This window comes from Pristiophorus japonicus, chromosome 4 (genome assembly GCF_044704955.1).
Source record: "Pristiophorus japonicus isolate sPriJap1 chromosome 4, sPriJap1.hap1, whole genome shotgun sequence".
NCBI classification, from domain to species: domain Eukaryota; kingdom Metazoa; phylum Chordata; class Chondrichthyes; family Pristiophoridae; genus Pristiophorus; species Pristiophorus japonicus.
The window spans coordinates 90,680,376-90,694,898 of NC_091980.1; the positions used below are offsets into that span (position 1 = coordinate 90,680,376).

At 45.3% G+C, this 14,523-nt stretch overlaps 1 long non-coding RNA gene across 1 annotated transcript in view; it reads left to right on the forward strand.

Annotated features, from left to right (window-relative positions):
• The window catches only part of LOC139262118 (uncharacterized), a 77,417-nt gene that overhangs the window by 45,799 nt on the left and 17,095 nt on the right, over window positions 1-14,523 (forward strand). The window contains exon 2 of the long non-coding RNA XR_011592904.1: window positions 2,923-3,015. This is a non-coding gene — a long non-coding RNA (uncharacterized lncRNA). The remainder of the gene's footprint in view (window positions 1-2,922; window positions 3,016-14,523) is intronic.

The window sequence follows — 14,523 nt, forward strand, 5'->3', positions numbered from 1 at the left end:
GATCTAGTTGAGGAAGGTGGGTTCAGGGAGATAAATGCAGGTTCCCCACATTTCCTCTGCTGGAGCAACAGGCTCTTCACAGCAGAGACCGGGATAACTGGCACCCGATTTATAAGTAAAGGGAGAGAATGATACTCTCCCTCGACAAGCAGGAAACAGCTAGGCAAATAAAAGCACCTGTAAAAGTCCATCTGTATGCTTGCCTCTCATGTCCTTTCACATTTCAGCTCTGCTGTGAATGACAGCCCAGACTTCAGCAATGTGTCATCGGAGCTGGGATTGGATATTTGTCTCCTCTCTCAGGTTCTATCCCTCATTTGGAGGCTACAGTGTAATATAAATGAGGGAGCTGACTTTAAAACGACATTTATTCCCTTCCTCAGGAGGCAAACTGCTACGAGAAGCAATAGTAACTGCCTGCTGCCGACATTGGTTCTCCTCAGATCCACTTCTTAACTTCAGCAGAGCTCTCAGTGATGATCTGTGCAAACGTTTGTGGCCGGAGGAGGACGGGTGGTGGGGGAGTGGGCGGGAGACGGGGAGGCAAATTACATTGAGAGACCGGAGGAGCATGGGGTGGGGGGAGGCCTCATGAGAGAATTGGAGGCCTGGAGGGGAATCAAATTGTGGGCAATGGGTTAGGCAGGGACGCTGGATCCAATAGATAAGTGTAAAGGTACTTACCTCCTGCATCCAGCAGTCCTCACCTTACTTTAGCTAACGGGTTTCACGAGGCCTGCAAAACCAGACCAGCTACACTTAAATTTAAAATGGATGTAAAATTTGAGGCACGGCAACTTCATTATATTTCAATGGACAAGCCGCCCTCTGTGAGCAGGTGGCTGCCTGCCCCACCAATCCCGCCTCCGTTAAAACCAGAATTATGCTGGTTGGAGGCGGGTTCCGATTTTTAACATTTTAACATCCCACACAACCCAATTCACCCATGTTTTTGGGTTAAAATTTCCCGGATGTGTCAGGTTTCAGTTTGTCGTGTATAATTTTTAAAAATTCGTTCCGGGGTGTGGGTTTTCGAAGAAGCCTTGGTGAGCAATGGGAATCAGGGGGAAAACTCTCCACTGGCTGGAGTCATACCTGGCACAAAGGAAGATGGTTGTGGTGGTTGGAGGTCAATCATCACAGCCCCAGGACATCGTTGCAGGTGTTCTTCAGGGCAGTGTCCTTGGTCCAACCATCTTCAGCTGCTTCATCAATAAACTTCCCTCCATCACAAGGTCAGAAGTGGGTATGTTCGCTGATGACTGCACAGTGTTCAGTTCCATTCGCAACTCCTCAGATAATGAAGCAGTCCATGCCCACATGCAACAAGACCTGGACAACATTCAGGCTTAGGCTGATAAGTGGCAAGTGACATTCACGCCACACAAGTGCCAGGCAATGACTATCTCCAACAAGCAATTGGAGTCTAACCACTGCTCCTTGACACTCAACGACATTACCATCGCCGAATTCCCCACCATCAACATCCTGGGCGTCACCATTTACCAGAAACTTCACTGGACCAGACACATAACTATTATGGCAACAAGAGCAGGTCAGAGGCTGTGTAATCTGTGGCGCGTTTCTCAGCTCTTGACTCCCCAAAGCCTTCCCACCATCTGAAAGGTACAAATCAGGAGTGTGATGGAATACTCTCCACTTGCCTGGATGAGTGCAGCTCCAACAACACTCAAGTAGCTCGACATCATCCAGGACAAAGCAGACCGCTTGACTGGCACCCCATCCACCACCTTAAACATTCACTCTTTCCACCACCGGCGTACGGTGGCTGCAGTGTGTACCATCTACAAGATGCACTGCAGGAACTTGCCAAGGCTTCTTCAGCAGCACATCCCAAAACCCGTGACCTTTAACAACAAGAAAGACAAGGGCAGGAGACGCATGGGAGTACCATCACTGGCAAGTCCTCCTCCAAGTCACACACCATCCTGACTTAGAAATATATCGCCATTTCTTCATCGTTGCTGGGTCAAAATCCTGGAACTCCCTCCCTAACAGTACTGTGGGAGTACCTTTATCACACAAACTGCAGCGGTTCAAGAAGCTGCCTCACCTCCAACTTCTCAAGGACAATTTGGGCTGGGCAATAAATGTTGGCCTTGCCAGCGACGCCCATATCCCATGAACTAATAAAAAAAAAATTCCATCTACAAATACGATCAAGTACATAATTAAAAAGATAAATTAATTGGAAATTTATTGATGTTTTAGTCACAAATCTTTTATAGACTTTTGTAACAGTAACTCGTACAAATAAAATGTGTGTGGAAAGGTAATATATAAAATTAAAAAGATTTTAAATGTAATTGTAAAGGGTTGGATTTACAATGGTATGCAAGTTCAGGGGAAGAGCTGTGGAAACCCTGACAAACAGTGTAAGTGCTGATGTGTTTTTGGGATTCCTGTAGCTCTTCCATTGAAGTTAACAATGGACAAGTGAGAGAATCTCCACAGAAATTCACCTCCAAATTCTCAGACTGAAAAATTAAATTAATCATAGTCAGGGGCTGAAAGGAAATGGAACCTGTAGAATGAGTGATGAGAATGAAATTGTTACGGTTGATGACTTGATTTAATCTGTAACTGGACAATCACAGCATACTGTGAGAAAAACCTGACCAGAAGCAACACAAACATTTATTTAAATGGTATATGTTATTTTTATAATGCAGTTCAATTCATTGCAATTACTGTTAAGTTGAAAGGCAACAGCCGAGAATGGCCAGAGAAAAATGTTTTTCCTTCACCATTAGGGTAGGGAGCCCACAGAACTTACATCCCTTCACGAATTTCAGAATTAACATTTACCCGTAGCTTTCCAAGTAGAATAGAATCTCCATCAATCTGTTAGCTGATGTAATCAACATGTTTTTATTTTGGTTTGTTTTCCATTCTGTCAAGGAATCAGCTGGAGCAATGGCCACAGAACTCCAGGTCGACAGACATGGTTCCCAAGCTGCGTGAATCCCGTGGCCATGCAGTGAAATTAAAAAAGTAAGTGAAAAAAGGATCGTAAGTGCCTGTAAAATACATGATAATCATTTCAATTGGATCTCCCGCCACTGCTGGTCGGATCGGCTCTGTGATGACAGACACGCCTGGAGGAACGGTGCATGGGAGTGAGATAACAGCGGGTTTCTGACCCGCTGTCAAAAATAACAACTTTCCCACTCGACCCAATCTTGCCCGCTACCACCCCAGAAAATCCAGCTCATGTGTCCTTTTGGCCTAAATTTTCACCTGAATTCTATAAATATTTGCAAAAAGAATAATGTAAAATGGTATGAAGAAAAGTCAGGGGAATGGCATTAAGTGGAAAGTTCTTTCAGAGAGCTGGCACAGGCACGGTTGGCCTCCTCCTATGAATACTGAAAAATTGTATGGTTCTAAAAATGCTGGAAATCTGAAATAAAACCAGAAATTATTGGAAATAGCCAGCAGATTCATTAGCACCTGTAAAGAGGATAGACTAGTCCGTGTTTTGGGTATGGATCCTCCTTTGTCAGAATAGAAATCTAAAATAGTTCAGATGAAGGGTCCACACCCAAAATATTAACCTGACATTTACAGCAGCTGGTGTTCCCAGTGTTTTCTGGTAACATATCAGAACATCTATAAATAGACTAGAGAAAGGATATAATTATTTTAACAACTAGATTGAAACTGATGAACAAAATTAATAAATGATTGCATTCTCTGAAGGAAGGTCTAAGTTAAAAAAGGTTGGGGGTAATCTTGACTTTGTGTGATGGAGTAAAACAGGCGCTAGCAAATTGGAAGCCTGTTTTACATCTCTCCTGATTCTTTTAATTCAATTTTAAATCAATGGAAATAAAAATCAGGAGAGATGTAAAATGGCTGCCAATTTGCTATCACCTGTTAGCTTTTCTGGTGAGATTATAAACAGTAAGAATTCCATCCCTTTGAGTCCTTTGGTGAGAGTATTTGAAAAATAAACTCTAATACACACTCATGTGAAGATAAAGCAAGGTATTGTACTGCACATGTTATTTCTCTTGAAGCTCTGCTGGAATCAAGTATTTGAGAGAGTTTAGTTTACTTGGAATTGTGTTGGCCAGAACACTGATTATATCTAAATTTCCTCATTATTTGTGTCATAAGGATCATTATCATCCGCCAAGATAGAGAGACAAAATGCAAATTTAACACATTGTTTGGAGGAAAGAATCACCAACAGTGCAGTGTTCTCTTCATGCTGCATATTGTGCGAGCCTTGGGTATAGGCTAAAACCCTTCAGGAGGGAGACTGCTTGCTGTTTTAGTTTTGATCTTACATCTTCTACAATATGTCATGTATTGTTGTTTAAATAAACCTTGTTTTAGATTCCTAATTACTTCTGCTGCTTTTGCATCAAATACTCATAAATCCCAGCTGAGATGACCAGAACTGCAGATTTCTGGAAAACTGGGTTCCAGACAGTCAGCCAAAAGGCTCAGATTTTTATTTTTTATTTTTCTGATTTCCACATATTTGGAAGATGCAGAACATTTTATTTGTAATAGAACAAGTCAAAAAAAAACTAATTTGTCTTCATGTGAAAAAACAAGATATGGTTATTTAATTGTGAAATAATGCAGCTTTAAAAATAAACATAAGGGAGTGAAATTGCCCCTTCTTAAAGCCCCGTTAGCAGCTCCGGAGTGGGGGTGGGGCACTAACGGGATGGAGGAGACTTTTTGCCCAGGAGAGGGGGGCACTACCACCTCTGAGGTTGCGGAGTTGCTGTTACTGCAGCGCCGTGCCCCGTGGTTAGCGCCCCAGGCCAGCGTGCAACCGAAGATGACGTCAATGCAAGTCGCAAAGTTGGCTGACATTTGCTCTCAGGACACTCCTTAAAGGGGAGGGTGCCAGCGCCCCGGGCAGCCATCTTTTTTGATTGCCGACTCTTGGGTCAGCTCTATGATGGCGGCCCTAGCGTGGACCAGGCTGCCATCGTGCAGCCCTGCACTCTGTTTTGGGTGCCGGGCTGCAGGCCCAGTCACACGCTATCCTAGTGGCCTAGTGGAGACTATCAGTGGCCTTGCAGAGTGCACAGCGGCCCTCCCCTTTATGCAAAGGGGATGGGCATTGAAGCTCATCACCGATACGCGGAGCATTCACGTAGCGCGTTTTCTTCACCGCCCCAGTAGCGCCCGGTAGCCACCTCAAAGGAAATGGAGTGTGCGAGATTGCCCCTTTGAGGGGCGGTAAGCCGAATTCAATGGCAGGGACGCAGAAAGTCCCGGCCCCAGATGGTTGCCACTTTCAATCCGGGCGCAGTGCAATTTCACCCCCAAACATTTACAGGTAAAACAAAAAGTAGGCCAGCTTTAGTCAACCAAAATTGGGGGTATGTAGTTAAGTGATATCCTAATGGACATTAATTAATAATATCACAGGCTTTCCTTTTTCATATTGTTTCGCAGGAAACTAATATTATTCAAAGTGGCATTTAAGAAAGTGTTATGCAGATATAAAAATGCTCTCAAAATTTCAATTCGGATTTTTGTTCCTATTAAAGAGCACGAAGCCTGACTCATCTTCAATAATATGAAAAAAGGTTCACACTTATGAAATGTCTTAGTGCATCTCTCAAAAACAACTCAAAGTGCTTCAATTACAATAAATTATTTTGAAGTAACTGTTGAATAGGCAAATGTGGTAGCTGTTTTGCACGCAGCAAGCTCCCAAAAACAGCAATGAGATGAATGAACAGTTAATCTAGTTTTGGTCGTGTTGATTGAGAGACGGTTGTTGGCCGCTTTGAGAACTCCATAGTTTTCTTTGAAAAGTGTCAGGATATCTTTCGATTGAACTTGAACAGACCGATGGGTTGGATTTAATCGAGACTCACCTGAACGGTGCTTGGGGGACCAGGGAAACGCGGGAAAGCTAGAAGTTCGGGTCCAAACCCCAATCCCGAGGAGGGCCAGGCTGATGGTGGGGGAGCTTGGTGGGGGGCTAGGGGGAAGCACTCCAACTCCTCCCAGCCCACAAGGAGTGCTGGCTGAGGGTCGCCTCATTGCAGCCACTGGGAATCCCGAGTAAAACCTGCAAAACAGGTCCAAGGCTCATTATCACATTTAAACTGCCAACCCGACTCTTGGCATCGGGTTGGCAACCTGCCCCCCCATCGCCCCCGTCTCACCTGAGTGAAAGTTGAAAGTGGGCGGGTTGGAGACAGGTCAGGTTTTACATTTGCACAACTTTCACTTCCTTCTATCCCTCCAAACCCCCCACTCTTACCTCGGAAAATTGCGGCCATGGTAATTCAGTTTAATGCCTCATCCAAAGGATAGTATCCCTGATAAAGCAGCAATCCCTTAGTATAATAATGGAGTATCAGCTTTAGATATGTTTTTAAGTCCTGTGCACCCATACCATCTCAATCCAATTCTGATCGGTATAATAGTGCATATACTGTACGGGCTGAATCTTGAAAGAATAACCCGCAAAGGTGGAGGAGCTCACTTCTGTCAGGAAACCCAGAACAGGTTTTGCCCGCGTGCTGTGGAGTTTTGAAACTACCATGTGCATAGTTTTTATTTGACAAGTTCCCCACCCGGAAGTCAGCCTGATTGACAGGCTTGACTTCCAGTCAGGTGAGGAGCACTCGCGAGAAGGCTGCAGCTAAGTCACCTGCTGCTACTAGTGGAATGTGTGTGTGTGTGTGTGTGTGTGTGTGGAGGGTGGGGGGTGTCCAATCCTTGAGGGGGGTTCTGAACCCTGTCCCGCAGGAGGTGTATGCTGGGGGGGGGGCTGATGCGGAGGAGTTTGGGGGGAAAGGGGAAGCACTTACCTTCTCCCCAGAGCTGTCCTCTCCTCCCTTCAGATGTCGGGTTTCACGAGGCCTGGAAAACTTCGCTGACCAGGGTTAAACCTGCAAAACAGATTACATCAGAGGCTGCCAGCCTCATTAGAATATTTAAATAACCAACCTGCCTCCTGGGAGAGAGTATAATGTAAGCACACACCCGAAGAGGTCTCACAAATACCAGTCCTCGGCACGCAATGCGCGGGTGGAGATTTGGGCTATTTGCCCAACTCTTGCCCAGCAAATGTCCTTCAAATTCTTACGCCTTGTAGAAGCAGGCATACAGCCTACTTTTACCAGCATAAGAGTTTTAAAACATAGAAAAATAAATGCTATTACTTATTTTTATATTACAAACTCTGTAAGTTTATTTTTTATACTATTAAAACATTTTTTTCTCTAAAGCATTTAACTTAATGCAATTTCTATTAACTAAAAAAAAGTGGTGTTTTTTAAATTTATGTTTGTGTTTTATTTGATTTTAGAGATATTCTCATTGATAGTAATGGGAGCTCGGAGCTCCCAATACTATGAATGAGAATATTACACTGAGATTGGTGGTTCCCGTCCCAGGATATGCATACGATCCTGGAAGACATGTTCCGTACGCTGGGCTGCAAAACTAGGCCTCGGAGTGCAATCCTATGTTTTCCCCACCAGATATTTTCGTAAACAATTTTTCGGTCAGAGGCGTTTGCCCACAGGAAGCCTTCAACCGCAATTTTCCCCCATTGGGAGACAATTGCCAATGTGAAAAAGGTAATGAATGAAAATAAAGGTGCTTCTCCATGAACGGTGGGATCTAGCTAACAGGGAACAATTGGAATTCTGGGTATGGTGCAGCATGTTTAGTCCCTAAAACGAAGCCTAGGAAAGGGAAGAACCACAGTTAGAATGTGATTCTATCTACAGACTGAGCAGGTACAGAAGCTGTTTCTGACATAACATACTCTTCAAAAAAATGCATTCTCTCTAACCCAAGAAATACTTGTCAAGTGAGATACTAAATTTTAACCAAGAATTGTTTGCTAGCCTGTTGCATTTCCAGACAAATTTGCATTTTCTCTGCCTCATTACGTGACAAAGTCTTCGGAAGATATCATCTCGTGTACTCTCAGAAAAATGGTGTGTGGCAGGAGAGTGGGTGAGCTGTGTACATGAAGAGCAAATGGAAAAAAGTGGGAATGGTAAATTGGCAACTGCCGACTGACTCACACAAGATCTGATACACTTATCACAAGTGCAGCTTGCAGATTTTTTGACACGCAGCTCTGAAAAATGAATGCTGCTACAAGCAAAACACATTGCAGTCTTTTAGAATTCAAAGGAGGAGCAATTTTGACTGCTTCACATTGGAATTATGTAATTGTAAAATACTTATACCACCTAGCTGCCTAGCTGCACATAACTATAATTGTCTATAAGGAAGATGATATTCTCTTTTCATTTTTTCAATGCTGTATTAAGTGCAGGATACATCTCACCATATGCCAGTCCACATTTTGACATTACATGTTTATGTTACACCTGGAAACTGTCAGAAAACATTTGATGATGAATATTTTAGAATTCAGGCAAAGGTTATCCTTGGGATGACTTATTTATCTTGCGTAATGTGTATCTTGAGGTTGGACTGACAAGACAGACTGACTGACTGGACTGGACTAGATTTTCGACTGGACTGGACTGGACTGTCGACTCAACTGGACTGGACTGGACTTTCGACTGGACTTTCGACTGGACTTTCGCCTTGACTCGACTTTTGTCTCAACTCGACTTTCGACTTGACTTGACTTTCGACTTCACTTTCGACTTTACTTTTGACTTTCTACTTTACTTTACTTTACTTTCTATTTTACTTTACTTTACTTTCTACTCTACTTTACTTACATATACCACTTTTCACAACGACTAGATGTCGAAAAGCGCTTTACAGCCAATGAAGTACTTTTGGAAGGATCCTTTGGTAAAGGCTCTTCATGGAATGAATGATCATAACATGGTTGAATTTCAAATAAAGTTGGAGAGTGAGAAAGTTGGATCTCAAACCAGTGCCCTAGGCTTAAACAAAGGAGACTACAAAGGTATGAAAGCAGAGTTGGCTAAAGTGGATTGGGAAAATAGATTAAATTGTGGGACAGTTGATGATGCAGTGGGAGACATTTAAGGAGATATTTCATAATTCACAACAAAAGTATATCCCAATGAGAAGGAAAGGTTGTAAGAGAAGGGATAACCATCTGTGGCTAATTAAGGAAATAAGGGATGGTATCAAATTGAAAACAAGGGCATACAATGTGGCCAATGTATGTAAACATTACCAATGTGTAAGACTTGCCACCATGATGAAACCAACGGAGAAGACATCTAAACAGCTGTGCACATTGGTTTGGGAAAACCTCAAGACAAAGGACAGCATCTTGATGGCCAGGTATCGCTTCTAAACGCACCACCGCTCCGAGGGCCAGGACATGGCGATCTATATCGCCGACCTATGACGCCTTGCGGGACCGTGCTTATTTGCTGAATTTTTGGGGTAAGTGTTGTGGGACTTTTTCGTGCTTGGAATAGGCCACGACGTCATTCTTCACAAACTGCTGTCTGCCGAACCCCCAGATCTGAGCAAAGCCATCAAAATAGACCAGGCTTTTATGTCCATGAACGATAACACTAAACAGATATTGTTATGTCTTGAATAAGGAGTCAGACTGGATACTGAAAGCACAAAGTAAGGTGTGACCGTAATCCTTTATAACAGATCTCAGAGTGCCTCTCCAGCCTGTGAGGCCTCCTTATATACAGGTGCTCCCAAAGGATTGTGGGATCCCTTGGGCATCCAGGGGATAAGTCATAGTGGTTAGACATGGTATTTACAGGTTTACATACATAACAACACTCCCCCCTCCCCACCCGCCCCCTCCAAGTCAATAGTGTAACTATTTACAATGTGAGTCAATCTGGGGCCTTCCTTTCCTTGGTTGATCGTCTCGGTGCAAATGCTGGTTTTGGTAAGTCGTTTGTTGGGCCCTCACTGGGCTGCTGTGCAGCTGGCCTTTCTAGACTACTGGGGGTGGTGAGTCCTGCTGGGCTGCTGCGGGTGATGGGTTCTGCTTCGTGGTCAACCGTTGGGTCGGTTGCCACTTGTGTGTGTGTTGGAGGGTCGAACAAGGTGGAGTCTATTGTGGGTTGTTCTGGATAGTCCGTAAATCTGAGTTTGGTTTGGTCCAAGTGTTTCCTGCAGGTGAGTCCATTTGAGAGTTTGACCACAAACAGCCTATTCTCTTCTTTGGCCAAAATAGTGCCAGGAAGCCACTTGTGACCTTGTCCATAGTTCAACACAAATGTAGGATTATTTATCTCAATTTCGCGTGACACATTTGCGCGACCATGATATGTATTCTGTTGAAGCCGCCTGCACTCTACCAGTTCATGTAGATCAGGGTGTACTAACGAGAGCCTTGTCTTAAGTGCTCAGCGGGAGGGACCTCAGTGAGCGAGTGAGGTCTTGTGCGGTAACTAAGCAGGACTCAGGATAAGCGAGACTCAAGTGAGCCTTCAGTTACCCTTTTCAAGCTCTGCTTGATGGTTTGAACTGCTTGTTCTCCCTGACCGTTGGACGCTGGTTTAAATGGGGCAGATGTGACATGTTTCATCCCATTGTGGATCATGAACTCTTTGAACTCGGCACTGGTGAAGTACTGTCCATTGTCACTTACAAGGGCATCAGGCAGGCCGTGCGTGGCAAACATGGCCCGTAGGCTTTCAATGGTGGCAGCTGACGTGCTTGCTGACATTATCACACATTCAATTCACTTGGAGTACGCTTCTACAACCACTAAGAACATTTTACCCAAGAATGGGCCTGCATCATCGACATGGATCCTGGACCACGGTTTGGAGGGCCAGGACCATAAACTTAGTGGCGCCTCCTCGGTGCATTGCTTAACTGTGAACATGTATTACATTTGTGCACGCAGGACTCTAAGTCTGCATTGATACCGGACCACCACATGTGGGATCTGGCTATTGTTTTCATCATTATGATGCCTGGGTGGGTGCTGTGGAGATCACTGATGAAAGTATCTCTGCCCTTTTTTGGCACCACTACCCGATTACCCCATTGGAGGAAGTCTGCCTATATAGACATTTCATCTTTGCACCGCTGGTATGGCTTTATTTTTTCCTGCATCTCTAACGGGACACTAGACCAACTCCCATGGAGCACACAGTTTTTTACTAAGGACAGTAAGTGGTCCTGGCTCGTCCAGGTTCTAATCTGTTGGTTGGTAACAGGTGATTGCTCACTCTCAAATGCTTCCATTATCATGACTAAATCTGGGTACTGGGAGCTGTGCCATCTCCACCCCTGTGGTGGGCAATGGCAGCCTACTGAGAGCATTGGTACAGTTTTCTGTGCCTGGCCTGTGGCAGATGGCGTAGATGTATATGGACAACGTGAGTGCCCATCTCTGGATGCGGGGCGATGCATTCGTATTTATCCCCTTTCAGAAAAGAGGGATACAAGCGGCGTGTGGTTGGTTTCCAATTCAAATTTGAGCCCGAACAGATATTGATGCATTTTCTATACTCCTTAAACACACGCTAACACTTCTTTTTCGATCATAGTGTAGGTCTTCTCGGCCTTAGACAGACTTCTGGATGCATAAGCAATCGGTTGCAATTTCCCAAATTCATTAGCCGACCCCGTAAGACGACGCATCACATGCTAGTGCCAAACGTTTACATGGATCATACAACACAAGCAATTTATTTGAACATAGCAGCTTCCTAGCTTTCTCAAAGGCATTTTCTTGGCTTTTACCCTATACCCATTCATTTCCTTTATGCAGTAAAGAGTGCAGGGGTTCTAACAATGTGCTAAGACCCGGTAAGAAGTTACCAAAATAGTTCAGGAGTCCTAGAAACGACCGCAGCTCCATCACGTTCTGTGGTCTCAGTGCGTTATTGATTGCCTCCGTCTTCGACTCAGTGGGCCTGATGCTGTCCGCCGCGATTCTTCTCCCCAGGAACTCCACTTCAGGAAATGCACTTCGAGCATTTTAGCCTGAGCCCCACATGATTATGTCGACTAAGAACCTCCTCCAGGTTCTGCAGGTGCTCGACAGTGTCCGGACCTGTAACCAGGATGTCATCCTGGAAGACCACGGTGTGTGGGATCGACTTCAGCAAGCTTTCCATGTTCCTCTGGAATACCGCCGCGCCGATCAAATCCCAAACGGGCATCTGTTGTAAATGAAGAGATCTTTGTGCGTGTTGATGCAGATAAGGCCTTTCGATGATTCCTCCAGCTCCTGCGTCATGTAGGCCAAGGTCAAGTCCAGCTTCGTGAACATTTTCCCTCCCGCCAGCGTCACAAATAGGTCATCTGCTTTCGGTAGCGGGTATTGATCCTGCAGTGAGAAACAATTGATAGTTACTTTGTAATCACCACAGATTCTGATGGTGCCGTCTCCCTTGAGGACTGGAATAATCAGACTGGCCCACTCATTAAATTCGATTGGCAAAATGATGCCTTCTCGTTGCAGCCTGTCCAGTTCGATCTCCACCCTCTCTCTCATCGTATAAGGTACCGTTCTCGCCTTGTGATGAATGGGTCGCGTCCCCAGAATGAAATGGATCTGCACTATTGCTCCTTGGAACTTCCCGATGTCTGGTTCGAACAGCAAGGGGAACTTATTCGAACCAGACATCAGGAAGTTCCAAGGAGCAATGAGGCACATGAGGTGTCGTCAACGGACAAAAGCACTCGGATGTCATCCCAGTTCCAGCATATCTTTCCCAGCCAGCTTTCCGAACAGCATGGGGCCATCGCCCAGCACAACCCAGAGTGGTAACTCGTGCACCACTCTATCGGAGGAGACCTTTACGGTAGCACTGCCGATTATGGGAATCCGTTCTTTGTGTAAGTTCTCAGTTTAGTACGAGTGGGAGTCAGGGCTGGCCTTGAGGCTTTGCTGCACCACAATTTATCGAATGTCTTTTTGCTCATTATGGAATGGCTTGCGCCCATGTCCAGCTCCATGGACACCGGGAGTCCATTTGTTTCAACCTTCAGCATTATCAGGGGCCACTTTGTGGTAAATGTGTGCACCCCATATACTTCTGCCTCCTCGGTCTGATGCTCTGGCTCGTCATGATCCATCGTGGATCTGTTCTCCTCTGCAACATAGTGGTTTGCAGAATTAGCTGGGTTTGCAGCTCGTCTGCACATGTGTTGGAGGTGCCCCATTGTTCTACAGCCCCTGCAAAGGTATCCTTTGAAGCAGCTTGAATGGAAATGATGATCACCCCCCCGCAGTGCCAACAAGGTGTTAATGGCCTTATATTCACCACCCTTGATGGTGGACTCTGATTCATCTGCGGATGTGCAGCTGCAGTAGTGTAAGTCCTGCCTTGTACATTTCAATTCGAAAACAACATTACTTTGTTCATAATACTTGCAGCAGCAATCGTGTGCTGAGAAATTTGTTTGGTATTGTCACTGGTGGCGATATACGCCTGGGTTATCACTATGGCTTTACTCAAGGTTGGGGTCTCTACAGTCAAAAGTTTGCGAAGTATTACTTCATGGCCAATGCCAAGTACAAAGAAGTCCCTGAGCATGTGCTCTAAGTGTCTTTCAAATTCGCAATGTCCTGCAAGGCGCCTTAGCTCGGGATGTAGCTCGCCACTTCCTGGCCTTCAGACCTTTTGTACGTGTAGAACCGATACCTCGCCATCAGAACGCTTTCCTTCGGGTTTAGATGCTCCCGGGCCAGTGTGCACAACTCATCATATGACTTGTCTGTGGGTTTCGCTGGAGCAAGCAGATTTTTCATGAGGCCATATGTTGGTGCCCCGCAAGCGGTGAGGAGGCTCGCCCTTCGTTTGACAGCGTTCGCTTCTCCTTCCAGCTCGTTGGCCATGAAGTATTGGTCACGTCGCTCCACGAAGGTTTCCCAATCATCTCCATCTGAAAATTTCTCCAGGGTACCCACGGTTCTCTGCATTGTTGCAGTGAGGTTCGTCATATCTCGTCGCCAGTTGTTATGTCTTAAATAAGGAGTCAGACGAGAAACTGCAAGCTCAAAGTAACATGTGACCGTGGTCCCTTATTACAGATCTCAGAGTGCCTCTCCAGCCTGTGAGGCCTCCTTATATATAGGTGCTCCCAAGGGATTGTGGGATCCTTTGGGACTCCGGGGAATAAGCCCTCTGGTGGTTAGACATGGTATTTACAGGTTTACATACATAACAGATATCATTGCAGCATTGAAACTCACCAGCAAGTAATGTGCATAAAATAACGCCTTCAGCAGGCAGAACTGTACATGGCAGGGCCTACACGCCTGCAGATGCTAGACCTAGGATGACTCAGAGTCCGCAGTGGGGCGTGAATGGGAATCCATTAGCACCATGTTGGCGCTGTGGGGGTAATCATTGAGCCCATCAATGTCGATTCAAGCACTACATGTGCAAGGGCTATGGAATAATGGGACACCTCTAACGAATGTGCAGACTTGCTGCGACTCACGTGGCAGAGTCGACAGAAGATGACCGATCCGGCGCGGATCACGCTGAACGAGTAGGGGGGCAACTCAACCCGAGGCTGAAAAGGAAGTGTATGGGGTACACACCTTCACCACCAAAAACCCTCCGATAATGTTAAAAAATCATTTAAACGGCA